The following is a 25,561-nucleotide window of genomic DNA, read 5'->3' as shown; positions in this document are numbered from 1 at the left end:
AACAGGTTTAAGACCTACAAATACAAATGGTTATTTGCAACAACTTAACAAAGTTCCAAAAAAGTTATGTATTACTTCCATGTGGTCCACAAATAGAATCTACAAATGCCTCAATTTATAAAAAGATCATCTCTGTCTGTATGTGTATATATATGTGTGTATATATATATATATATATATATATATATATATATATAATCAAGCTTTTAGGGTTCTATTTTTTTCTGTAATGAGCTGGTATTAACTTTTTCATAAGAACATTTTTTTAGGGCAGCCCTGGTGGCTCAGCGGTTTAGCGCAGCCTTCGGCCCAGGGCGTGATCCTGGAGACCGGGGATCGAGTCCCATGTCAGGTGTCCTGTATCTGTGTGTCTCTGCCTGTGTCTCTGCCTCTCTCTCTCCTCTCTGTGTTTCTCATGAGTAAATAAATAAAATCTTTAAAAACAAAGCATTTTTTTAAATGAAAAGACATCCTCTTGATGGACATTTAACAAAAGAAATGGAAGACTGTTGCTGAGAAATGAAGAGCATTCAGGAGCAGCAGGAACCAAGGGATGCATGCTATTGCTACTGAGACACCACGGTCAACAACCCAGACTGCTCATGAGCTGCTCCTTGACCTCTTGCAGGACCTGAGGGGCCATGAGCCCTGGCTGTAATGCCAGAGATGCTCTCTCTCATCTGCCTTTACTTCCTCATGGTGCCTTGCCCCCTCCCATGTTAACATGTCTCTCTGATGCTTAAAAAGTGTGCTTTCATTTACAAAATAAACAATAGAATTTGAGTTATATGCCAAACCCCTGAGTAATGCTGAGAACATACCAGTGAAGCCAAACAGACCTTCATGGAATTAGTCTATAGTAGGGGGGATAGATGCTAATCAGATCATACCAACATATAGAATGGGATAAGGACTATGAAAGAATAGGCTTCTAGGAGGTCAAGTTTTTGGGCAAATGGGGAGACCCTCATTACACTGAGCATTCAGAACTCCCACCTACAATGAGAACTGCAGGGGAAGAGCAGATACATGACAGTTACAGTGAGGGGAACAAGTATTTTGGGCAGAGGAAACAGCATACTTGAAGACCCCAAGACACAATGGACCTTATTGTTCTGGGGAAGGGAGAGGATGGTGGCTAGAGAAAGCAGAGAATGGCTAGATAAGTTTGCAGAGCTAAGCAGAGGCCATATCACACAGGGCTTTGGGACTTAGGATAGAATTTTGTCTTTTTTTTCCTAAGTCACAACACTGAAAGGTTTTGAGCTGAAAAATAGCTGAATCAGATTAGTTTTCACACTGGCTCTGGTATAGGAAATGGATTGGAGGAAGAGACGAGAAGAACTGGAAAGAACAATGACCAGGAAGGGACCAGTCATTTCTATAGCTACCTTATGTAAATGAGGCAATTTCGGACTTTGGCTGAGAGTTTGTAACCTTGGCTAACTACTAGTTAGCATTTTCTGCTTTTGAGATGGTTGCCCATCTTCATTCTTCCCTATATGGGTTCCCACGTTTGCCATAGATAAACTTTTGGGTAGTGGTCATGTCTGAGTTATGAGGTAAATTCTTTGCTCTTCCCAATGTATTGAAGCCACAGTTATGAAAAGGACTGAACAAATAATGGGTGCTTAGTATGAGGCAGGCAGTGTAGTAGGCACTGGCATATAGAGTAAAAAGAGCCCTTACTCTCATGGAACTTACTGGATTGGGAGCACAGATTAAATCTTACAAATGTGATTACAAACCATGAGATGATCATGTCTACCTGTCTTGTTCGCCACTAACAAAAGGTAGCACACTTCATGATTCCCAGACCCAGGGCTACCTGATATAATTGTGCAGTTTGAGTGTTGCACAGAGATGCCTGGCCAAGGGAGCTAACAGGGTCAAAAACTCTGCCAGAATTCACCTTGTCTACCCATACCCTTGTGCAAGGCTACAACTGCCCAGAGGAAGGAAAAGTACCTACCTGTTTCTTTTGCAGCAACGTGTCCTATAGGTCAGCACTTCTCTGCCTGTAATATTAGAAGGGAATTCCTTATTCTTAAGATGGAATGGCAGGTCAAGCTTGTAAATGTGTAGCTGCCTTAGGCACAGAAAAGTATCCAAGGTGAATGTCCTAAGCATGAGTGGATATAATTTTAAGCTAAGAAAAATGGAGTATAAAGAAGGCCTAGGACATAGATATTTTTAGGGCATAATTTTTCAAAACAGGTTCTGCATCTGCAGGACTTAGAGCAATGTTACACAGAGCTAAGACAGAATGGATAAAGACAACCTAGCAGCAGGACAGTGGAGGAAATCCCTGGTTGTGCATGAGGAAAGGTGGTTGTACGGGGTGATAGGATGTGTGGCATCACACTGGGGAATGCTGTGGTGGAGGAAGGGGATGCATCTATAAAATCATGTATTGGTTTCTGGATGCTGAGCCTGGCTAGTTAAACAGAACTTTACTCCTATAATATTAACATTTTAGTCTCCATTTTGAAATCACAGACTCTTAGCTTATGGGAGTGGCTCTGCTTCTGGGAGGAATCCTGCCAGAATAAAACCAGAAAGAAAAGGCAAAAGACCAGGAGCCAGGTATCTTTAAGTCCTGACTCTTCCCACTGGTTGTATGATCTTGGACAGGTGGAGTAAACTTCTCTGAGGCTTAATTGTTTCATGTGAAAACAGGAAGCTGCCTTCTTCATTGGGTTACAGGTCTTAGAAGATATTGAGATAAAACTTTGTAAACTGAAAGCATGCTTTTTGTCATGAAACGCCAAGTTTCAAAGTGTCAGAGGCCTGACCCTGAGTTGGGTTGAGCTGACCCGGTTGGCTGAACTTCTGCTTTGGAGTGATCCATTTCTGAAGGTGAGTCTGGGCTCATCTGTCTTCTGGACGTGTCAAAGGTGTTGATTACGCTCTAGCATTGATGATTGAAAACATTTAAATTTGTCATACAGACCCAATACAATAGGTAGTTTCCTGGTTCGGACAAGTTGTGTTCTGACCACAGGACATCTATCTTTTAATGGAATCTGTGGTCAAGATCTTTTCTCCTTTAATGGGTGTTGTAAAATTGAGGTTAACTTTCAGGCACCAGCACCACCCTTAACAGATGCATTAGAGAGCTCCTCTCCCCTCAGTTGCTAGTTTGTTGGGCATTGCAGCCTACAGGACTATTTCACTGCTTCCCCTTCCCAGACTCAGGCCCTCACTTGCCCTCTTTCTCTGACAGTTATTTTGAGCTACTGAGGATCATAGAAAACAGTGGCAAAGGTAAGTAAAATATCTATATCAGCCTTTTTTTTCTCTCTCTCTCTCTCTGGTGATCATTACTGAATAGCAGCCAAAATGCAGTTTACTCCAACTTCTGAAAAGTTGGGGGGCTCAGACCAACTAGAGCAAGAACCTATAAGGCATTTCAATGCATCTTACCACATATATAGGAAAATTGCCTTCCCCTCTTTCCAAGTTAAGACAGAAGTCCAGTGTTCAATCCACACCCATCCAAAAGGGTGTTGAGTTCAGTTTGTGTGAGGACATTACAAAGGTCAACAAATTGGCAGAGTGAGAGGAAACGTGTCCTCCACAATGAACAAGTATAGCAGAAGGCTAGTGACACCACTGCACGTGGGCATTCATGTAGCAAGGTGGTTATCACGAGGCCAGAACTGGACCATAACTACAAAAAGATCCTTGAAAGCAATGCCAAATGGAAAATATATCTGTGTCTTTGTGAGGACACACAGGGCGGTTTCTTTGTCTCCAAACCAAAAACGATCTTGAGTCTCATGAATGACCGCTTTCTCTATTTCGTGGAGACCTTCTTCTTGTATCAGATCAAGTTCCTCATTTTCACAGGCTTCTCTGATGCCCAGAGCACAAATATGACAAAAAAAATATGCAAAAGGTGTGAACAGATCACAAACACAAAAGATGTAAAAGCAGTCCATAAACATATGAAAAGATATCCAATCTTACTCAGAGAAATGAAAATTAAAATCACAATGAAATACCATTTCTTACCTTTCAGACTGGGAAAAATTGCATAGTATAATATTTTGATGCAACGTTATAAGGAGACCCCTAACCCTCATATGTTGTGGGTAAAAATGCAAATGAATAAAATCATTGTGGATGAAATATAACAATATTTCACAAAATGACAATCATTTACCTTTTGGTACAGCAATTCCACTTCTGGGAATGTACCCACTTGTGGGACTCTATACCTCTAATAATATGACAATGTGTATCATGAGAATATTCACTGTGGCACTGTTTGTAATTGCAATACTGAGAACAACCGTCGACCCAGGGAATTTAAAATGATTATGATTAAGATGACAAGGGCTCTAAGAGGGAAACTGGCATGCAAGAAGAGATGGGCAATGTAAGCAGAGAGATGGAAATCCTAAGAATCAAAAAGAAATACTTGCAATCAAAAACACTATAACAGAAATGAAAAAATGCCTTTGATAGGCTTATTAGTAGATTGGACACAGATGAAGTTTCCCTGAGCTTGAGGATATACCAATAGAAATCTCTAAAACTGCAAAGCAAAGAGAACAAAAGCTGAAAAAACAATAGAATATCCAAGATCTATGGGTTAGTACAAAAGGTAGAACATACATGTAACAGACATGTCAGGAAAAAATAGAAACAAAAGGAATATATGAAATAATGACTGAGAATTTCCCTCAAATAAATGTCAGACACTAAACACAGATCCACAAAGTCTAGAGAATACTAAGTAGAATACATTTTTTAAAAATACTATACCTAGGGATATCATTTTCAAATTACAGAAAATCAAAGATAAAAAATCCTGAAAGAAGCCAGAGGACAGTCTACAAAATCACAACTTGAACTAATTAGGTAAGGTTACAGGATAGCTGGTTATCCTAACTCTAATGAAATATAGAGGTCTCTAAAAAGAGACCAGACACAAAAACTGACTCATGACTCACTTGTAGAAAAGCACAGGAAGACTATAGGGTCAGATCAGAAGTAGGGAAGTAGGGAAGAAGGTTTCAGCTAACACATTTTTTTTTTTTTAAGATTTTATTTATTCATGAGAGAGAGAGGCAGAGACACAGACAGAGGGAGAAGCAGGCTCCATGCAGGGAGCCCGATGTGGGACTTGATCCCAGGACTCCAAGATCATGTCCTAGGCCAAAGGCAGGCACTAAACCACTGAGCCACCAGGGATCCCCAGCTAACACATTTCTTCAGCTGCTAAAGTCTGGATATGAAGTGGTATAATCTGAAAGAACAGGATCCCCAAGGAGCCACAGAAATAAGGGATTTCATACTTGCAGGCTTTTCTCAATGGACCCCACAAGGTATTCATTCACAAATAAGTGTGATTGGCAGAGCAAGGGGCTAGAGGAGAAAACATCCGTGAGGCACAGGCCTAGAGGAGGGGAGCAGACTCCGTTGCAGGAAAGGCAGGAAGCCTTGTCTGGAAATGTAGCCACTGAACCAAGGGCAGCAATCCCTGTTACTCTCAGGGCATAGGTGAAGACTGATTATGGCTGGGAGGAGCAGAAAGAAAAAAAAGTCCTCATGGGCTCAGACCAACAAAGGTGGTCTGCTGGGGAAGGACAGGGTCACTGAGGTCTCACCCCTGAAATTCAGGGATATAGGGCCTGCCTAAGACCGGTGGGATCAAGGCATCCTGTCCCAACTAGGCAAGCAAATACTGGTAGTAAGAAGCACTTGCAACCTACCTCTAGGAGAGGATCAAGAGGGTGGAGAGACATCCTCTCTGAAACTCAGGCAAAGGTAAACAGTAAAGGCCTAAAGCCGAGAGTGGAGCAGAAACATGGAGAAAAAGGTAAACCTGTCCCACCGTAAGTAGAGGGAAGCACTAGAATTGGAAGCTATTGGTGAACTGAAAGTAAATATAGAAAAAAAGAAAACAAAAACAACCCATCTTAGTTCCTGCCTAAATTGACTCAACCTCCCACATACTTACGGCCTAGCAGAAAAGTGCCCAATTCCGGGCATAAATACTATTTACCTCAGTCCTTACTGTCCTACACACAATGTCTGCCTTTCAACCAAAATAAAAAATACACAGAAAAAAAAAGAAGAGATAAAAATATATGCCAAAGTAAGCAGCAGAACAAGACTCTTATATGATTCACATGTTGGAACTATAACTTAAATAACTATAATATGCTAAAGGCTCTGGTGGAAACGGTGGACAATATACATGAACGAGGGAATTTTAGCAGAGATATGGAAACTATAGAAAAGTGCCAAATAGAAATAATATGATAATAGACAAAATGCACTTGTGGTAATAATATTGCAAGGTAGGTATAGAAGAATGCTCCTTCTTCTGTGATAAAGATATCTGCAGAAAATCCATAGCATCATACTTAACTGATGAAAGATGGACTGCTTTGCTGATAAGTCAGAAACAAAGGAAGGGTGTTTACTCCCAAAACCCTATTCAACATCAAACTGAGTTCAGTAAGATAAGAAAAAGTGACTTTATACTTATTGGAAAGGAAGAAATAAAACTGTTTCTATTCATAGATGAATGATCTTCTATGTAGAAAACCCCCAAATTCTACAAAACAGATACTGAGACTCATAAGTGAAGTTATCAGCCACAAAATATACGGTCAATATAAAAAAAAATCAATTGAAAACAAAATTGAGTTCTATATTGTAAAAGTCAGTGATTGGAATTTATTGTAAATAATACCATTTATAATACACTAAAAAACATGAAATACTTGAGTATAAATCTAACAAAATATGCATAGGATTATATGCTGAAAACTACAAAATAGATTTAAAAAAGTAAAACCCTAAGCAAATGGAGAGATACGCTATGTTCTTAGATTGGAAAACTCAATGTTGCTGAAATGTCTTTGCTCTACAAATTGATCTAAAGGTTGAACACAATTCTAATCAGAAACATTATAGGCTTTGTTGTACAAATAGACAAGTTTCCATATAAGCTTTATATGGAAATGCACAGGACCCAGAATCCCCGGAACAATTCTGAAAAAGAACAACAGTGTTGAAGCCCTCAAACGGCCTGATTTTGATGCTTACTGTGAAGCCGTGGGAATTAAGCTGTTGTGGGCTCAGTGAAAGCACAGACATGTAAAGGGCAGAAACGAGATAGTTTTATTAGCTTATTTTGGAGTTGATCATTTCAGATTCATCTTTTTCAGCTGCTTGATCCTTTCAATTTGTAGATTGGTGTTTATTTCTTCAGGTATAGATGTTCCATATATATTTTAAATTTTTTAATACTTTATTTAAATTCAATTTGCCGACATATAGTATAACACCCAGTGCTCATCCCATCAAGTGCCCTCCTTAGAGCCCATCACCCAGTCACCCCATCCCCCCACTCTCCTCCCCTTCTGCAACCCTAGCTGTTCCATATTTATATTTCTTCTTTAAGGATTCCAAGTTTACCCATGTTGCTTTTTTGCTTGTCTTCTGTGTCAACCGTTTCCTTCCTGACCCTTTTTACTTTGCTATCTCATTTCTTAGCTGTTTGCTTACCTTTCTTTAGTGCCACGTACTAAATTTACATTTGAGGCTGTTCTGCCTCGGGTGCTGTAGTGGATCGAATGGCGGTTCCCCAATAGATATGTCCACTCAAAAACTGTCAGTGTGACTTTTTTTGGAAAGGGAGTTTTTGCAGATGTAATTACATTGTGGATCTTGAGATGAGATCATCCCAGATACGCGGGTGGGCCCTAATTCCAATGGCAAGTGTCCTTAGCAAAGAAGGCGAGCAGATGTAGAAAAGAAGGGAATGTGAAGTTGGAGGGAGAGATTACAGTCCTGCAGATACAAACCAAAAAGCCCAGGAATTGCTGGCAGCCACCAGAAGCAAGGAGGGAGTCCCCAGAGGAAGCTACTCTGCTGCCACCTTGATGGCAGACTTCCAGTCTCTAGAACTGCCAGAGAATCCATTTCTGTTATTTCTAGTCACTCAGCCTGTGGTGCATTGTTGAGGCAGCCCTAGCAAACTAATGCACTTAACTTCTTAAAATTGACTCTTCAGGGACGCCTGGGTGGCCCAGTCCATTAAGTGTCTGACTCTAGATTTTGGCTCAGGTCATATCAGGGTCATGAGATCCAGCCCTGCGTCCAGCCCCATGTCCAGCCCCACCCACATCGAGCTCCACACTGGACATGAAGCCAGCTGTAAGATTCCTTCTCCCTCTGCCCCTACCCCCACTTTCTCTTTTTCTAAAAAAAAAAAAAAAAAAAAAAAAAAAAAAAAAAAATTTTACTCTTCAGTCCTGAGATGATTTTTCTTTTGTTCTATTTATTTCTTGAGTCCAAGCAACTCTTTTATTTTTTTTAAGATTTTATTTATTTATTTGAGAGAGAGAAAGAGAGAGAACACGAGTGGGGGGGCAGAGGAGAGGGAGAAGCAGATTCCCCACCGAGCAGGGAGCCTGACGTGGGGCTTCATCCCAGGACCACAGGATCCTGACCTGAGCGGAAGGCAGATGCTTAACTGACTGACTGCCCAGGCACCCTTTGGCAACTGTCTTTTAATCTCTTCCTGTTCTTTTTCCAAATCCACTTTTGTTTTTAATTTCTGATTATAGGCAGTTTTTTATATAATACTTTTTGAGGTTATTTAGTTAGTTCAATCTAGAATGTTGTCATTTAGTTTTCTTCTGCTTCATGGTGGTTTTATGTTGTTTGGATTTGTTTTGTTTTGTTTTGTTTTGTTTCTTTCCTATCACCCTTAGAATAGTGGAGGATTTTATCACTTGAGGTGTATTGATTCTCTCTTTCTTTACCTTTAGGTAAATTTGCCTAGATTTATTTCATTTTCTTCAATTCTTTCTGTGGATTTGGAATGGTTTAGAAGATTCTTAGTTTAATGGTGCCATCTTCTGTCAGTATGTGGCAAAGTAGAGCTTTTTAAAAAAATATTTTATTTAAGTTCAATTTAAGTACAGTTTTTTAAATATTTGTTTTTGGTGGTTGGGGAGGGATTGTCCTCCATATAAGATCCAAGCCTGTGATGTGGGCTGAAGAATATAATTTTATCTGTAGGCACTCACCTTTCCAATTCTGTATGGTTGAAACCTGTTGCCTTCTCAGGAAGAGCTTCCAAAAGCATAAGACATCCTTGCTCACTTCACATTTCCTTATATGGGACGCTTTTTTGGCACCATCCCCACCTTCACTACTTGCTTCTCTTTCTTTGTGTGCCCTCTCTTTCTAGCAACCACTGTTTGGGTACTTCCCACAAAAACAAGGACATGTAAACCAAGAAGGAACCAGCTAGGGGCAAGAAGGAGGAACAGAATTCAAAGAGGAGAGGGGCAAAGGGAGTTCCTGAAAGGAAACAATATTGTGGTGTAGGATTAGAGATGGCCAGCTCTGGAGGTACAGTTCCCCTACAGCCTCCCTCAAAACATGAAGGTAGGATCTAATATTTATAAGTAAGTATATTGAGAAAGTTTTTTTTATAGTTCCCTCAGAATTTGGGGATAAACTATGGATGTTACCAAAGAACACTAAGCAAGCAACAATAACAATAACAAAAAAAATGTGGGGCACCTGGGTGGCTCAGTTGCTTAAGCATCCAACTCTTGATCTCAGCGCAGGTCTTGATCTCGGGGATGTGAGTTCAAACCCTACATTGGACTCCATGCTGGGCATGGAGCCTACTTAAAAAAAAAAATCATTAACTCTGTCTGGGGTAGGAAGAATTTAAAAGAAAATGTAACCATGAAATATGGCTCACCTAATAACATTTATATAGTAAAAAATACAATGATTGAATATTGATTTAACCAAACATAATATTATTAGGATTGAATTAGGAGTGGAATATAGAAGTGTGTGTGGGTGAAGGGTGAATTGTAAGATAGCTAAGTTTTCATCTTCCATTGTAGAAAATAATTTCCAAAAACTGAAAAATAAAAATCTGGATCAAGCTTAGGAAGCACAAAGGTCACATTCTCCCTCTCCTGTCCTCCATACTAGATGCCTTCGCTCATACACCTCAGCTCCCTTGAAGGCAATTCCCCTCACCTTCTCTACATCACACTGTACTCTAAAGCTCAAATCAGGTCCCATATTCTTCTGCAAGTCACCCCTGTTTACTTGAACAAAATTGGGCCTCGAGCTCTCATATTCATAATTGATTACACTTTTCTGGCATCTCATATTTTTTTATAATAAATTTATTTTTATTGGTGTTCAATTTGCCAACATACAGAATAACACCCAGTGCTCATCCCGTCAACTGCCCCCCTCAGTGCCCGTCACCCATTCACCCCCACACACCGGCCTCCTCCCCTTCCACCACCCCTAGTTCATTTCCCAGAGTTAGGAGTCTTTATGTTCTGTCTCCCTTTCTGATATTTCCTACCCATTTCTTCTCCCTTCCCTTCTATTCCCTTTCACTATTATTTATATTCCCCAAATGAATGAGACCATATAATGTTTGTCCTTCTCCGATTGACTTATTTCACTCAGCATAATACCCTCCAGTTCCATACACGTTGAAGCAAATGGTGGGTATTTGTCGTTTCTAATGGCTGAGGAATATTCCATTGTATACATAAACCACATCTTCTTTATCCATTCATCTGTCGATGGACACCGAGGCTCCTTCCACAGTTTGGCTATTGTGGCCATTGCTGCTAGAAACATCGGGGTGCAGGTGTCCCGGCATTTCATTGCATCTGTATCTTTGGGGTAAATCCCCAACAGTGCAATTGCTGGGTCGTAGGGCAGGTCTATTTTTAACTCTTTGAGGAACCTCCACACAGTTTTCCAGAGTGGCTGCACCAGTTCACATTCCCACCAACAGTGTAAGAGGGTTCCCTTTCTCAGCATCCTCTCCAACACTTGTGGTTTCCTGCCTTGTTAATTTTCCCCATTCTCACTGGTGTGAGGTGGTATCTCATTGTGGTTTTGATTTGTATTTCCCTGATGGCAAGTGATGCAGAGCATTTTCTCATGTGCATGTTGGCCATGTCTATGTCTTCCTCTGTGAGATTTCTCTTCATGTCTTTTGCCCATTTCATGATTGGATTGTTTGTTTCTTTGGTGTTGAGTTTAATAAGTTCTTTATAGATCTTGGAAACTAGCCCTTTATCTGATACGTCATTTGCAAATATCTTCTCGCATTCTGTAGGTTGTCTTTTAGTTTTGTTGACTGTATCCTTTGCTGTGCAAAAGCTTCTTATCTTGATGAAGTCCCAATAGTTCATTTTTGCTTTTGTTTCTTTTGCCTTCGTGGATGTATCTTGCAAGAAGTTACTGTGGCCAAGTTCAAAAAGGGTGTTGCCTGTGTTCTCCTCTAGGATTTTGATGGAATCTTGTCTCACATTTAGATCTTTCATCCATTTTGAGTTTATCTTTGTGTATGGTGAAAGAGAGTGGTCTAGTTTCATTCTTCTGCATGTGGATGTCCAATTTTCCCAGCACCATTTATTGAAGAGACTGTCTTTCTTCCAATGGATAGTCTTTCCTCCTCCTTTATCGAATATTAGTTGACCATAAAGTTCAGGGTCCACTTCTGGGTTCTCTATTCTGTTCCATTGATCTATGTGTCTATTTTTGTGTTCATATTTTGTTTTATATTAGTAGATAGCAGTAATTTGCAATTTGCAGCAAATGCTGAGCCCTCAGAGGAGGCAGGAGAATAATAAATGTTCAATAGGTACAGACATCCAAGAGAGGATGCAGCGTCTTACTTACCATACTTACTATACTCACTTGCCTACTTAGAATAGAATGAGGCAGGGGAAAAAAGGTGCTGATAAGGGCTGGGGAGCAGAGAAATAAGGCCAAGGTGTTTGGCATCACCCCTTCAAAATAAGTTTCCTAGAAGAGGCCTTGAAACAGACATGGAGAGAGGAGTGAGCAAGAATTGATATTTGAGATATTTGTGTTTTTGCTATGTATTTTTTCCTCCAGACAACCATTCTAACAATGGTTCAAGAGAAAATTACTAAAGAATCTCAACAGCAACTACAGTGTTAATGTAATTTGTCTAACCTACAGTGCTAATCTAATTTGTTGGGGCCTTCTGTGTGTCAGGCACTACTGATAGCCCCACCAAATGTAATGGCGATGCCCTTGTTAATACAATAATTGGATTCACAAGTTTACTTCCCCTTCATAAGCTTACTCAAAGTCTGACCTCATGCAGCCCCTCCATCTCACTCATGATCTCTTGATTTTCTGACCTCAGAGCATTTCTTTCTGGATCACCTTGGAGTAGACAGAAGGAGACCCCGGCCCAGATGCCCTCCGAGGCCCTTTATCGCAGCCTGTCTCCATCCTTCCAGCTTCTGCCTGCTTTGTAGTTAACAGCCAACACCTGTGACCTTCGCAGGCTTTCTCTCCCAGGCAGTAGGGCTGCTTATCCTTATTGAGAGTGGGAGGTGCCTGTGTGTTTTACATCTACCTTCTACCCCTCGCTGCCCCCCCAATCCCCCCCCACACACACACACAGACACATAGCTCCTATGTTATCAAACAAACAGGTGAAACAAACTTTCAGGAGTCAGTTACTCCCAGAGGTATCTACAATTCAGGTGAAAGCTGACACTTCATCAGAAACTGCAGCCTTGCTTAACCTTTCTCCCCTATCCTGCTGCTGCGTTTCCTTACTAGTTTCTTCCTTAATGTATCACTAGCACCTGAATCCTTGACTCAGGATCTGATTCTGGGAGGATCCAATTTAAGATAGTTGGTACCAGAAACGGTCCTAGGAAGTACCCTCTAAGGATAAGATTCTGGAGTTGGATCGTAGGTTGGCCAGAAGGAAATGACTCCCTGCTAGTGGTAATAGGCCCTGACACACTAGCGTTGCAATTACTAAAACTTTCACTGAGACAGTACGGAGGTAGACGGGAATGCATGAACTTATTCATTATCAGCAGCATTTGAGAGATACAAGGGAACTCATAATTATGACTACCACAGAATTTGGTAACTTTCACTGGGTCTTCCTGATACATCAAGAAAGGCCTGCCATCTGCAGCATAGAATTATACACCATTAAAACAAAGACAAAACAAAAAACGGCTCCTAGCATGATACTGAGCCCTGATAGAGACAGAGAATCCGATCTTAGGAACTCAAGTAACTGGGACCAGAGCTGCCCCATCTTGAGCTGAGAGCTGTCTGAATTCCTAAGTCATAATGTTGGGCAGGCCCAACAAGAAGCCATCCAGAAGTGGTATATTCTGGATGTGGCTGGAGCTGGTGCAGAGGACACAGATAATCTGTGTGGAAGGTCAGCTCTGTTTTCACTCATTACTCATCACCCATGCACCAGTAACTTCTCTGCTAGCATGAAGTGAACTCTCCCCTCTCATGGCAGAGTTCCTTTGATCTACCAACAAAGGAGGAAAATAACCAGGTCTGATTCATGGATGGATTGAATATGTTGGTATAAGCCCCAAATCAACCATGGACTATATATATATCCTCACTCAGGGGTGGCCCTGAAAGACAGTGGAGAGGGGAAGTTCCCCAGCTGGACAGAGTTTGGACATTGCATCTGGTCATCTACCTTATATGGGGAGAGAAGTGGCCTGTGGTAAGGATGTGCATATAGAGATTCATGGACAGCAGTGAATGTCTTAGGGATTGATTAGGGACCTGGAAGGAGAAGGATTAAAGCCATCTGGAGAAGAAGCATACAGATGAACCTATGAGAGTGGGCTCAAAGTGTGAATATGTTCCATGCCCACCAGTACCACGTGTTTCACGCCCACCAGTAAGTATTCCTGCAGAAGAGACATACCACAAGCCGGACATTCCAATGGATGTCAGTTTGCCTCATTCTTGGCCATATCACTGACCAGCAAGCCCATGAACAAAGCCAGCCACGAAGGCAGAGATGAAGACACACTATTTATGAGCCCATAGCTCCCTTTCACCCAGGTGAACCTAACTGCTGGTATTGCTGAACATCTGACCCATCAGAAACAGAAACCAACACTGAGTCCAAATATAGCGTTAGCCCTTAAGAACAATGAGTCACTTTTCACTAAGTGAAAAGTTGATTACATTGGACCCTGTTCACTCTGAAAAGGAAAGCATTTTTCCTGATTGCAGTTTGATGTATATTCCAGGAATGGGCTTGCCTTTCCTTCCCACAGCCTCATTTCACTAGCCAAGACCCACAGAGCATCTGATTTACCAGCATGAAATGTTGCACAACAATGCTTTGAATGTGTGTCCGTGGGCACAAAACTCTAGGATCCATTAGTTCTACCACATACTACATCATCCAGAGGCTGGTGGCCTAATAGAGCGTTGACAGCCTCTTAAAGGCACAGCTGAAGTGCCAGCTTGGAGGTTATACCCTGTGAGGATGGAATCTGTGTAATCAATGGATAGAACATAGAAATTTGGCAATCAACCAGCAGAAGTAGGAAATGACCCCATTACCTTCACTCCCACTTGAATAATTTGTACTTCTTGTTCCTGCAAACTTAGGCTCTGTGGGTCTGAAGGTCCTGGTACCCAGGGGAGGTATGCTTCCACCAGAGGATATATTAAGAATTCAATTAAACTTAAAGCTATGGCTACCATCTGGTTACTGCCAGTAAACCAAAAGATACAAAAAGAGGTTGCCATACTATCAGGGGAATTGACTCTGAGGAAGTAGAACTGTGCTTCATAATGAAGGTGGGGGGTGTATGTTTGGTGCTCAGGTGGCTCACTGGGATATTTCTTGGTACTTCTATGGCCAATATTAAGTGTGAATGGGTAGCTGCAGAGCCATGGCCTAATAAAGGCATGGTAACCAGAAGCTCAGAACCCTGAGGTTGAAGGTCTAGATCATCTCACCAGGCTAGCCACGTAGCCTACCAGAAATTGTAGTCAAGGGCAAGAGGGGAATCTAGAGCAGATAGTAGCAGAGAAAAATGACAAACATTACAATCTCAGGACTAACTGCAGTAGTGAGGGCTATGGCTTCTCTCATGAACATACCTCTCATAACTTACCCCCAGAAACCTGGGCCAAAGGTACCTTTTTCTCCACATCCTTGCCAACACTTGTTAGCTCTTGTCTTTTTGATGATAGCCTTTTTAAGTTTCTGTGAAATAGTGTCCTTTTTCCTTTGATTTGCATTTCCTGATGATTAGTGATGTTGAGCACTTCTTGATGTACCTGTTGGCCATTTGTATGTTTTCATTGGAAACTGTCTATTTGGTTCCTTCTCCCTCCAACCAGTTTTTAATTGGATTATCTGTTTGTTTGCTATTGAGTTGTAGGAGTTCTTTATGTATCTTTGATTTGTAACTATCAGATATAAGATTTGCATCCTATATCTACCCTATAGGTTGCCTTTTTATTTTGTTGATTGTTTCTTTGCTATGCAGAAGCTTTTTAGTTTGATATAGTTCTACGTCTTTTTTTTGGCTTTTGTTGTTGTGCTTTTGGTATCATATCCAAAAATATCATTCCCAAGACCAATGTGAAAGAGTTTTATTCATATGGGTTTTTTCCTATGAGTTTAGTGATTTCAGTTCTTATGTTTAAGTCTGTGGTCCATTTCAAGTTAGTTTTGTGAGTGGTGTAAGGCAGGGGTCCAATTTCATTCTTCTACATGTGATAATCCAGTTTTCCCTGCTCCTTTATTGAAGACTATCCTTTCCCTATTGTATACCTTCTAGGTAGCATGTAGGTAGCATGTTTGGTTTTTTTTCTTTTTACCCATCCACTACTTGATATCTTTTGATTGAAGAATTCAGTCCATTTACCTTTAGAATGATTATTGATAGATAAGGACTTACTAATGTCATTGTATTCTTTTTTGGCTGGTTTTGTAGTTCTTTTTTCCCTTTCTTCATTTCTGCCTTCCTTTGTGAATTATTGATTTTCCTTAGTGGCTCTGATTTTCTTCCTTTTATCTTTTGTGATTCTACTCTAGGTTTTTGTTTTGCAATTCCTGTGAGACATTTATAAAAATTTTTATATGAATAACACTCTATTTTATGCTGATAAAAGTTTAACTCAAATCACATTAAAAAACTCTAAACTTTGACTCCCTGCTTTTATGTTTGTGATGTCATAATTTACATCTTTTTATATTGTGTATCCATTAACAAACTTGTAGCTATAGTTATTTTTAATATTTTGTCTTTTAACCCCGATGCCAGAATTAAGTAGTTAACACACTACATTAGTATTAGAGTATTCTGAATCTATGTTTGTATCTACCTTGGTGTATATTTTCTCATTACTAATTAGCGTCCTTTTGTTTAAGCTTAAAGAACTTCTTTTATCATTTCTTGTTAAGCAGGTTCAGCAGTGATGAATTCCTTCAGCTTTTACTTATTGGGCAAGGTCTTTATTTCACCTTCATTTCTAAAGGACAATTTTGCTGGATAGAGTATTCTTGGTTGGCAGTTTTTTCATTCAGTCCTTGGAATGTATCATCCCATTCTTGCCCAGCCAGCAAGATCTCTACTGAAAGGTTCACCAATAGTGTTATGGGGATTTCCTTGTTGAGGGAATGTTTTTCCTTTTACTTCTTTTTAAATTCTTTGTCTTTGAGTTTAGACTGTTTTATTATATTATGTCGAGGGTAAGACCTCCTTGGCCTGACATTTTGGGGTGACCTATTAGCTTCATGAAATTGCATGTTTAAATCTCTCCTCAAATTTGGGAAATTCTCAGCCATTACTTCTTTAAATAAGTTTTCTACCACATTTCTCTCTCTTCTGGTGGGACTCCAATGATGTGCATTATTTCCCTTGGTGGTTTCTCATAGTCCCACCAAGTCTCATGGCCCACCGAGTCTCATGGGCTCTTTTCATGGTTTTTTCCTTTTGTTCCTCTGATTGATACTTCAATTGGTCTGCCTTCTAGCACACTGATTCTTTCTTTTGCTCAGTCAAGTCTATCGTTGAAGCTCTCTATTGAATTCTTCAGTTATTGTATTCTTCAAATCCATGTTTCTTTGTTTTTTCATATTTTCTATCTCGTTGTTGAACTTATTTTTGTATTGTTTTCCTGATATCATTAAATTGTTTATCTGTGTTCACTTTCAGCTCTTTGAGCATTTTTAGAACAATTATTTTGAATTCTTTGTCAGACAGTTCTTGGATATCCATTCTTTTGGACCAGTTACTAGCAGCTTAATGTCTGTATTCCTTAAGTGGAGTTATGTTCCCCTTATTCTTAATGATTCCTGAGGCCCATGTAGGTGCCTGTGCATTAGAAGAACTAGACTTTAGGAACTGACTTTGGTAAGGGAAGACATTCACTTGCAGGTGGGGGCATGCTGAAGTGTGCTGTGACCCCAGGTCTAGTAGTAGAGGGCTCCAACTATGGGAGCATGTGGCAATACCAGGTCCGGGGGAGGCATGATATCTCTTCGGCTCAGGCCGCTGGAGTCCCCAGCATCAACAACTATGTGTGCATGGTGAGGATGGGGAGAGGAGTTAGCAATGGTTGTAACAGCTGTTGTGATATTCAGTGGTACCTCCAGGTCCAGCACCTAGGGGTCAGAGCTGGTGGTGTGTACACTCTGAGCTGTGGGAGCCAGCTGCAGGTGCCTATGTAATGGCAGGAACCAGTTGCAGATACACATATCCAGGGCAGGCAGCAAGGGCCAGGGACAACTCTGGGTTCACTGACAGCTACAGAGGCCCTAAGTGTCAATAGGATTTTCTGTAGTGCAATCTCCCACTGCATGTGTGTACTTCAGTAGAGACTGGTATCAGGAGTTGGGTCAGAGGATTACAGATCACAGATGGAGGGGCTAGCTATACATTAGTACAGTGGTACAGGCCAGTTATAAAATGCAAGGCCTGATCTGGGCACATAAGCAGCTATGGGGGCCCATGGCTGCACAGTCTCTGTGGTGTGTGCACCGGGGGGTGTGCACTACAGTAAAGGCTTGTGATGGCTGTCTGGTCAGCAGCATGCAAGGGAACAGCTGGAGGGTCTAGCCCTGAGTACACACATAGCAGTCAGTGGGGGGGATGGTCAACAGTGAACATCTAGGCTGATGCAGTCACAGAGGTCCGAGTTAGCTGCCAGTGTGGATCCCAGGCTCTGGCAGGGGCAGAGTGGTGGGGGTGGTGATGGAGCAACAGGGACTCAGGTGGCTGGCATCAGTGAACACAGATACCCATAGAGCCAAAGCTGGTGAACCATGCAGAGGGGTCTGGCAGCTGTGCTGGCCATTTGTTCTTTCTTTAGGGTGAAAGCTGCTGGGTCTGTCTGTGTAGCAGGTCACTGTGAACCACAATTGGTCCTGCTGCATGGCTGCTCTCAGTAGCCCCTGCTTTCCTTTTTGTTCCTAGCTATCTCTATACATCTCAGTTTTGCCTGTCCGGGTGGGGCAGAACTGAAGCAGGTCTTTTCTGTGGTGCCATGACAGGCTGGAGAAGCTAGTTGCTTAGCCTGCTTTTCCTTTCCTGAGCAGAGGAGCTCTTTCTAACTGGGAAGTTCCCACTTGGCCCTGAGCATACCGCTTGGCAAGGCAGGGTGATGCAGACAGAATGAAGCTGTCCTCCTCCTCGTGCAGTTATGCTGAGTTTTTTTGTTGTTGTTGTTCCACTGTGTTGCTAAAATTTCTTAAGTGGACCCCAGAGCTGTTTTTGTTCATAGCTAGCTATCTAATTATTGCTCTTTATGTGGGGACAGGAGCTGGGGTCTCCTGTGTCACCATTTTGATGATATCACTCTCCTCATCATTATCATTATCATTATCATTATAATCTTTGTAACTTGATCACATGGCACCAGGATTGGGCAAAATGTATGTACATCAGCATTTATCAGTTGGATGAACACGTGGTTGGATAGGTGAATGGAGGAACAAATTTACTTAAACAAAGTTAAACAAATATTTTTTAGAAGTTCTAAAAGAAAAAGTTGCAAAGAAATGGCTGGCAGGATTAGTGCACACTAGATTCAGAGTTTAAAATGAACTTTAACGTCTGCACTAGAGAGTCTGTCCCAAGTGAAGATTGCTGAGTTAGGCAATAGTAGAAACTTCAGCATAAGGATAAACTTAGAAAGTGTTCCTACTCTTGAGTAGTGGCCCGGCAGTGCTGGTGTCCTTCCAGCTAGTAAACATGGAATATTGCTATGTGGCTTCTGATGGAATTTACCATGGTCTGATAGGAAATAATTCACATGAGCAAAACCGAAGCGAAAAAAGCTGAGATTACTAACTGCTGGCCAAGTAGAGCAGACAGTGAGATCAGCGTGGTCACCACAGGCCAAACCACTAACTCCCTTCTCTTGGTAAGTAAGCACTGCCTGGAGCATTATAATCAACTATGGTTGGATTATTTTATTGTAAAAGTGGCTACTCAGGGTTTCTCCATGTTTTTACTTTCATCTAGAACTCTCAGTTGAATATTACTTTATTACTCAGTTCCCAGGGCCATACACTTTCCCTGTGCAATATGTTCCAGGAACAGGAGGTTTCCTATTTGGAAAAGAGGTACTCATGTAAAGCCCTAGCGGATACTTCCCCCTTGCTCTCCCTCCGCAGAGATTCATAAGGGCTTACAGCCTCTGTGTCAGCGTGAGCTGCAGGGTTTAAGACATGCAGCCATGTTCATGTCTGTGCCTGAGACTGGTCCTTTCCATTCATCTAATCATGCCTCCGATAGACCTTTGGCAAGTGGGTTTCAGAGCGTCCCAATAAAGAAACTTGTGAAACTTTCCCCCACTTATTTTTAGGCTCCTTCCATCTGTCTTTGGAAAGAGGTAGAAACAAACATCTGAGGCAGCACAGTGAGAGCTCTGGGCAGTGCCAGGGTCTGAGGCTGCAGTTCTGGCTCTGTTTGTTCAGCTGTGCGGCCCACCTGTAGGCTGCCCCAGAGCAGAGATGTTGTCATTAGAGACACACACACACCTCCTCACCACAGAAGGACAGACCAGATCTCATGTCTGGAAAGAGTGGGTCACTTCTGTAGCGACAGACTTGACCGATTCAGTTACTCAAAGCAACTACACTACTGTGCCGCCTCTGCTATCTTGCTGCCTCTACTCCCCTTCCTGGCTGACCTAGCTACACGCGTGCACTCCCTCCACGAGGGACTTCTCTGTCAGAGGGCATCTTGTTTCCCCAGACCTTGCTTCATGCTTTGGCCTTGGCCCTTTACTGGAAGCTCCATCTCCCTCGAACCTTGACCCGAATAGGACAGCGAGGCCTTGGTGTGAAGTGGACCTGCCTCCATGGCAGCCATCACTGTCTTCCTCTTCTTGTTTCTTCTTTGAACACCAGTGCCAGGCACCAGCCACTCTCACTGCCTCTCCTTACCACCATCCTCACTGCTGCGAGAGCCACAGGCTGCTCCTGCCACACTGAATTCTCAGTCTTCCGTAAGTGTTGCAGGGAATCTGAATTTAGAGACTTTCCTCAGACTTGCCCCACAGTTCCTCTCGTCCTAATTCTATAACAGAGCAATAGAACAATCTGTGTCCCTTTCCTCTCCTTTTGTGACCCCCTGAATTTGAGCCAGGCCTGCTAAGCCTAGAAAGGCAGACTGCTCCCCTAGCCTGGGCCTTTGGCAGCAATCTGTATGACTGTATAAAATAATTTATGGTTTGCCTATCAGAGTCCACTTTCAATCTGTTTGGCTAGCAGATGTTGGGCCTTCACTGCTTTAGGGAAAAGGGGACTTGAGCCAAAAGCAAAGAAAGACACAGAAGATAATCTTGGACTTTTGTATTTTCAAGGGTCCAGATCTGGGGTTAGTGTGCTTTAAAAAAATTTTTAGGAGAAGGTTTCACTATGTGTGCTTTTTGCCTTCATTTGTTTTTTGTTTTTTGTTTGTTTTTTGCTTTTTGCCTTCTATATTGACTTTTTTTTTTAAGATTTTATTTATTCATTCATGAGAGACACACAGAGAGGCAGAGACACAGGCAGAGGGAGAAGCAGGCTCCATGTGGGGAGCCCAATGTGAGGGACTCTATCTCGGGACCCTGGGATCATGACCTGAGCCGAAGGCAGACACTCAACTGCTGAGCCATCCAGGTGCCCCTATAGTGACTTTTGAACCTTACAACTAGATAGGAATATGATTCCACTGTGCAGTTTTATAAAGAAACTAGAATTTTATAGCCAGGCAATTTGTTTTTCATGAAAACAGAAAGACATTTTCAGATATGTAAGGACTTGTGTACCCTTGAAACAAGTTTTTGAAGATGTATTGCAACAGAATGATAAATGGAGCAAATTAAGAGCATCAAGATTGGGGATATTACAGTATAAAATGATTATTGCTGAGTAATTAATCTATTTAAAATAGAAATATTCCTTAAAATATGCTGTAACTGGTTATTAAACTGAATGATATCATCAAAAATTATTCTCCATGCAATATTCTGAATCTGAAATCCTCTAATTAAAAAAAATATATATATAAATTCAATTAATGAACATGTAGTGTATTATTAGTTTCAGAGGTGGAGTTCAGTGATTCATCAGTTATATATAACACCCAGTGCTCATTATATCAGGTGCCCTCTTTAATGCCCATCACCCAGTTACCCTATTCCCCTTCCCCTTCAGCAACCCTCAGTTTGTTTCCTAGTGTTAAGAGTATCTTATGGTTTGTCTCCCTCTTTGATTTCATTTTATTTTTCCCCCCTTTCCCCTACATTCATTTGTTTTGTTTCTTTAATTCCATATATGAGTGAAATCACATGATAATTATCTTTCTCTGAGTGACTTCTCTCGCTTAGCATAATATTTCACTCTAGTTTCATCCACATCATTGAAAATGGTACAATTTTGTTTTTTGGGGCTGAGTAATACTCCATTGTTTATATATACTACATCTTCTTTATCCATTCATCTGTCAATGGACATCTGGGCTCTTTCCATAATTTGGCTATTGTGGACATTACTGCTATAAGTATTGGGGTACAGGTGCCCCTTTGGATCACCGCATTTGTATCTTTTGGGTAAATGCCTAGTAGTGCAACTGCTGGGTCATAGGACTAAAATCCTAATAGTAACAAAGGTTAAGGATAGGGAATAGAGAATAAAAGTTTGTCAAACTTACTTTGTTTATATAGAAATATAAGATATCGTTTCATTTTTGACTCTGACAAGGAGTGAAATATAGGGTAAAGTACTTTTGCAAAGCTTTGAGTAGAATGACATATGGGATATATATACTATGCTATATCAAATGTATATTATACAAAGCTCTGAAAATGATAAAAGGAAAACCTATATAATAAAAGGAGAAAACAAAAAATAGTTGGAAGTATAAAACAGAATGAAAAAAGGTAACAGTTAAAGATAATTATGATGGTACATTAAAATGATTTTAAAATCAATTAAAATCTCCCTATTAAAAGGCTAACATTCTTGGGCACCTGGGTGGCTCAGTTGGTTAAGCATCTGACTTCAGCTCAGGTCATGATCTCAGCATCCTGAGATCGAGCCCTGCATCAGGCTGCACACTCAGTGGGGAGTCTGTTTCTCCCTCTCCCTCAGCCCCTCCTCTTGCTTGTGTTCTCTCTCTCAAATAAATAAAATCTTTTAAAAAATAAAAATAAAAACATAAAAGGCTAGCATTCTGAGTCAGAAAACAAAATCTAATAATGTATTGGTTTTAAGAAATGCACTTAAAACCAAATGAGACTCCAAAAAGCCTTATATGCAAAAGGATGGTCATGAGTATATCAGATCTTCTTAACAAATAGTACTGAGGCAACTGAATATCCACATACTCCAAAAAATGAAGTTGGACTCCTTGTCTTATACCTATCCCAGAACTAATTCAAAATGGATCATTGACCCAAATATGAGAATAAAGCTATAAAGATCTTACAAGAAAACAGAAATAATCTTAATGACCTTAGGCAAAGTTTTATTAGATATGATACCAAAAGAATAAGGAACAAAAGAAAAATAAACTTCATAAAAATTAAAAATTTGTGTGCTTTGAATGATACCATTGAAAAAGTGAAAGCCCACAGAATGGGAGAAATATTGGCAAATCATATATCCAAAAAGGGACTTTTATCCAGAATTTATAAAGGACTCCTAAAAAACTCAATTATAAAAAGACAAATTAACCCATTTTTTTTAATGGGCAAAGGTTTTGAATAGATATTTCTTCAAAAGGATATACAAATGGCTGATAAGCACTTGAAAAGATATACTGGGTGATATCATCATGATGGCAGCATAGGTCATTCCTTATTTCAGCCTCCCTCACAAGAACACCAACTAGCAACTATTCATAGACAAGATACTATTGTGAAAATCCCATAACCCAGGGGTGAGACTGAGGAACTCCTTGGGGCCACAGAGACCCAGACGGACGACTACATTAGAAGGGTTAGAAGAGTTGGGGCGCATGGGTGGCTCAGTTGGCTGTGTCAGACTCTTGGATTGGGCTCAGGTCATGATCTCGTGATCGTTGGATCAAGCCCCAAGTTGGACTCTGTGCTGAGCTTTATATTCTTTCTCCCTCTCTCTTCTTCCAGCTCATGCTCTCTCTTTTTCTCTCTCTCAAATAAAAAAAAATATTTAAAAAGAAGGGAAGAGAGGGACGCCTGGTTGGCTCAGTGGTTGAGCGTCTGCCTTGGGCTCAGGGCATGATCCTGGAGTCCCAGGATTGAGTCCCATGTCAGGCTCCCTGCATGGAGCCTGCTTCTCCCTCTGCCTGTGTCTCTGCCTCTCTATATATCTCTCTCATGAATAAATAAATAAAATCTTTTTAAAAAAAAAAAATAAAAAATAAAAAATAAAAAGAAGGGAAGAGAAGAGGCAGCTTGCGTGTTTCATTCCACCATCCACTTGGACAGACACTTTGGCGATGAAAATGTCAGCAGGCCACCTGGCAAGTGGCAGACCAGCGGGCCGGTGGTGCAGATCACCTTGAATGATATGGCAGGGAGCACAGGACACAGCAGAAGCCCCAAGAAGTCGTCCCCATGTGGAGAGGCCATTGGTAATGGCAGTGAGGTTTGGTTCTACTCCAGGAAACATTTTCAAAAGGTAGGAATTTACCCTGAGGGTTATTTTGCTTCCTCTTTGTATTAAACACGAAACTCCCCTTTCAGTCTTGGTGATTGGTCCTTTGGATTTCCCCAGTTACATATGCCTACTTGAAAAATCCAGAAACGTGTGGAAAGCTTTGATGTGCATAGTGCTTTCGAGCGTGGGCTCCAGAGCTGGACTGTACCCTGCTCGTACCACTAGAGCAGGCTCTTCCACTAATACCTACTTGTTACTTCCGTTCGTACCCGACCTGTTCAGGCCTCTGTTGCCTCGTCCGTAAAATGGGAATAACAAAATTGTCGATCTCCTTGTTGTGAGGATTACATGAGTTAATACTCATCGAACCCTCAGAACAGAGCCTGACACATCCTACAGCCCTGATTAGGCAGAGAGCCACACCAGCCCCCCTGTCCAACTGTTAAGCATAACCTCTGCAAAACCTGCAAAAACAGGGAGCCTGAACAGTGACCCTGGCAGGCTCAGAGCCCAGCCTGTGATCCTGCCTGCTTGCTGAACACAACCTTTGGCCTTGCACAGGCAGGGAGCCCTGATGGTGACTGGACTCGATTGCAGAGTATAGTGGGCCCAACCTGATGAAGGAACCCAGACGTCAGCGCTGCCTGGCCGGAGAGCACAGTCTCTAGCCCCACCCAACTGCAGGATACAGCTGGAGGCCCCTTCTGACCACAGGACCTGGCCAGCAACCTTGCTTTTACATGGCTGGCAAGTTTCTGTTGGCTGTTCCCAAGAGGCTTCAGTTCTCAGGACTTTTCTGCAGGACTGCTGGAGTGTCCTCATGACATGATGGTTGGCTTGCCCTAGAGCAAGTGATCCAGATGAAAGCAAGGTGGAAGCTACAATGTCTTTGTGACCTAACCTCAGAAATAATAAACTGTCATTTCCTCAGTATCCTACTGGTAACACTGATCAGTACTCTCCAGCATGGGAAGGAATTTCATAAAGACATGAAACCAGGAGGTGAGGGTCAGTGGGGTTCATTTTGAAGCCTGGCTACAACAATCTGCCTTATTGACCCTAACCCTGCCACATACAAAATATATTCACTGCTTCCAAATCCTTCTTGCTCCTCAGACCTCAGATGGCAGGGGATCCCTGGGTGGCTCAGTGGTTTAGCGCCTGCCTTTGGCCCAGGGTGCGGTCCTGGAGTCCCGGGGTCAAGTCCCGCGTCAGGCTCTTGGCATGGAGCCTGCTTCTCTCTCTGCCTGTGTCACTGCAGATATTCTACAAAAAAAATATGTTATAATTTATACAATTTTCCTTAGAATTGGACATGCGGTTTTTTATACTTGTTTCCCCCCACAAAAGTGTAATTACAAAGACATCCCTACTGTTCTGGAGACATTTTTGTGATGTATTTTTAAATTTTAAAAAGTGGGATGTGATCTTATGTACGTGTGTGTATGTATGGATATATAGTATTTTAAAATAGAATTGGGAACTGCTAGCAGAGATTATCTTTGGATGATAGGATGCAGATGACTTTTTCCCCTTTATGATTTCATGCTTTTAACAGTGAATATGTACTACTATTATCATCAGAAAAAGCATTAAAAAAAAAAAAAA

At 41.4% G+C, this 25,561-nt stretch overlaps 1 long non-coding RNA gene across 2 annotated transcripts; it reads left to right on the top strand.

Annotated features, from left to right (window-relative positions):
• The first annotated feature begins 3,017 nt into the window (after nt 1-3,017).
• Nucleotides 3,018-25,561, top strand: LOC119867503. Of its 2 annotated transcripts, none has more exons than XR_005383855.1 (2): nt 3,018-3,267; nt 23,782-25,561. It is a non-coding gene; the product is annotated as an uncharacterized LOC119867503 (long non-coding RNA). The 2 variants fall into 2 exon arrangements; XR_005383854.1 differs by lacking the exon at nt 3,018-3,267 and adding an exon at nt 17,022-20,334.

Source organism: Canis lupus, chromosome 34 (genome assembly GCF_011100685.1).
Source record: "Canis lupus familiaris isolate Mischka breed German Shepherd chromosome 34, alternate assembly UU_Cfam_GSD_1.0, whole genome shotgun sequence".
Lineage (NCBI taxonomy): Eukaryota > Metazoa > Chordata > Mammalia > Carnivora > Canidae > Canis > Canis lupus.
This window is presented reverse-complemented; position numbering and strand designations above follow the sequence as displayed.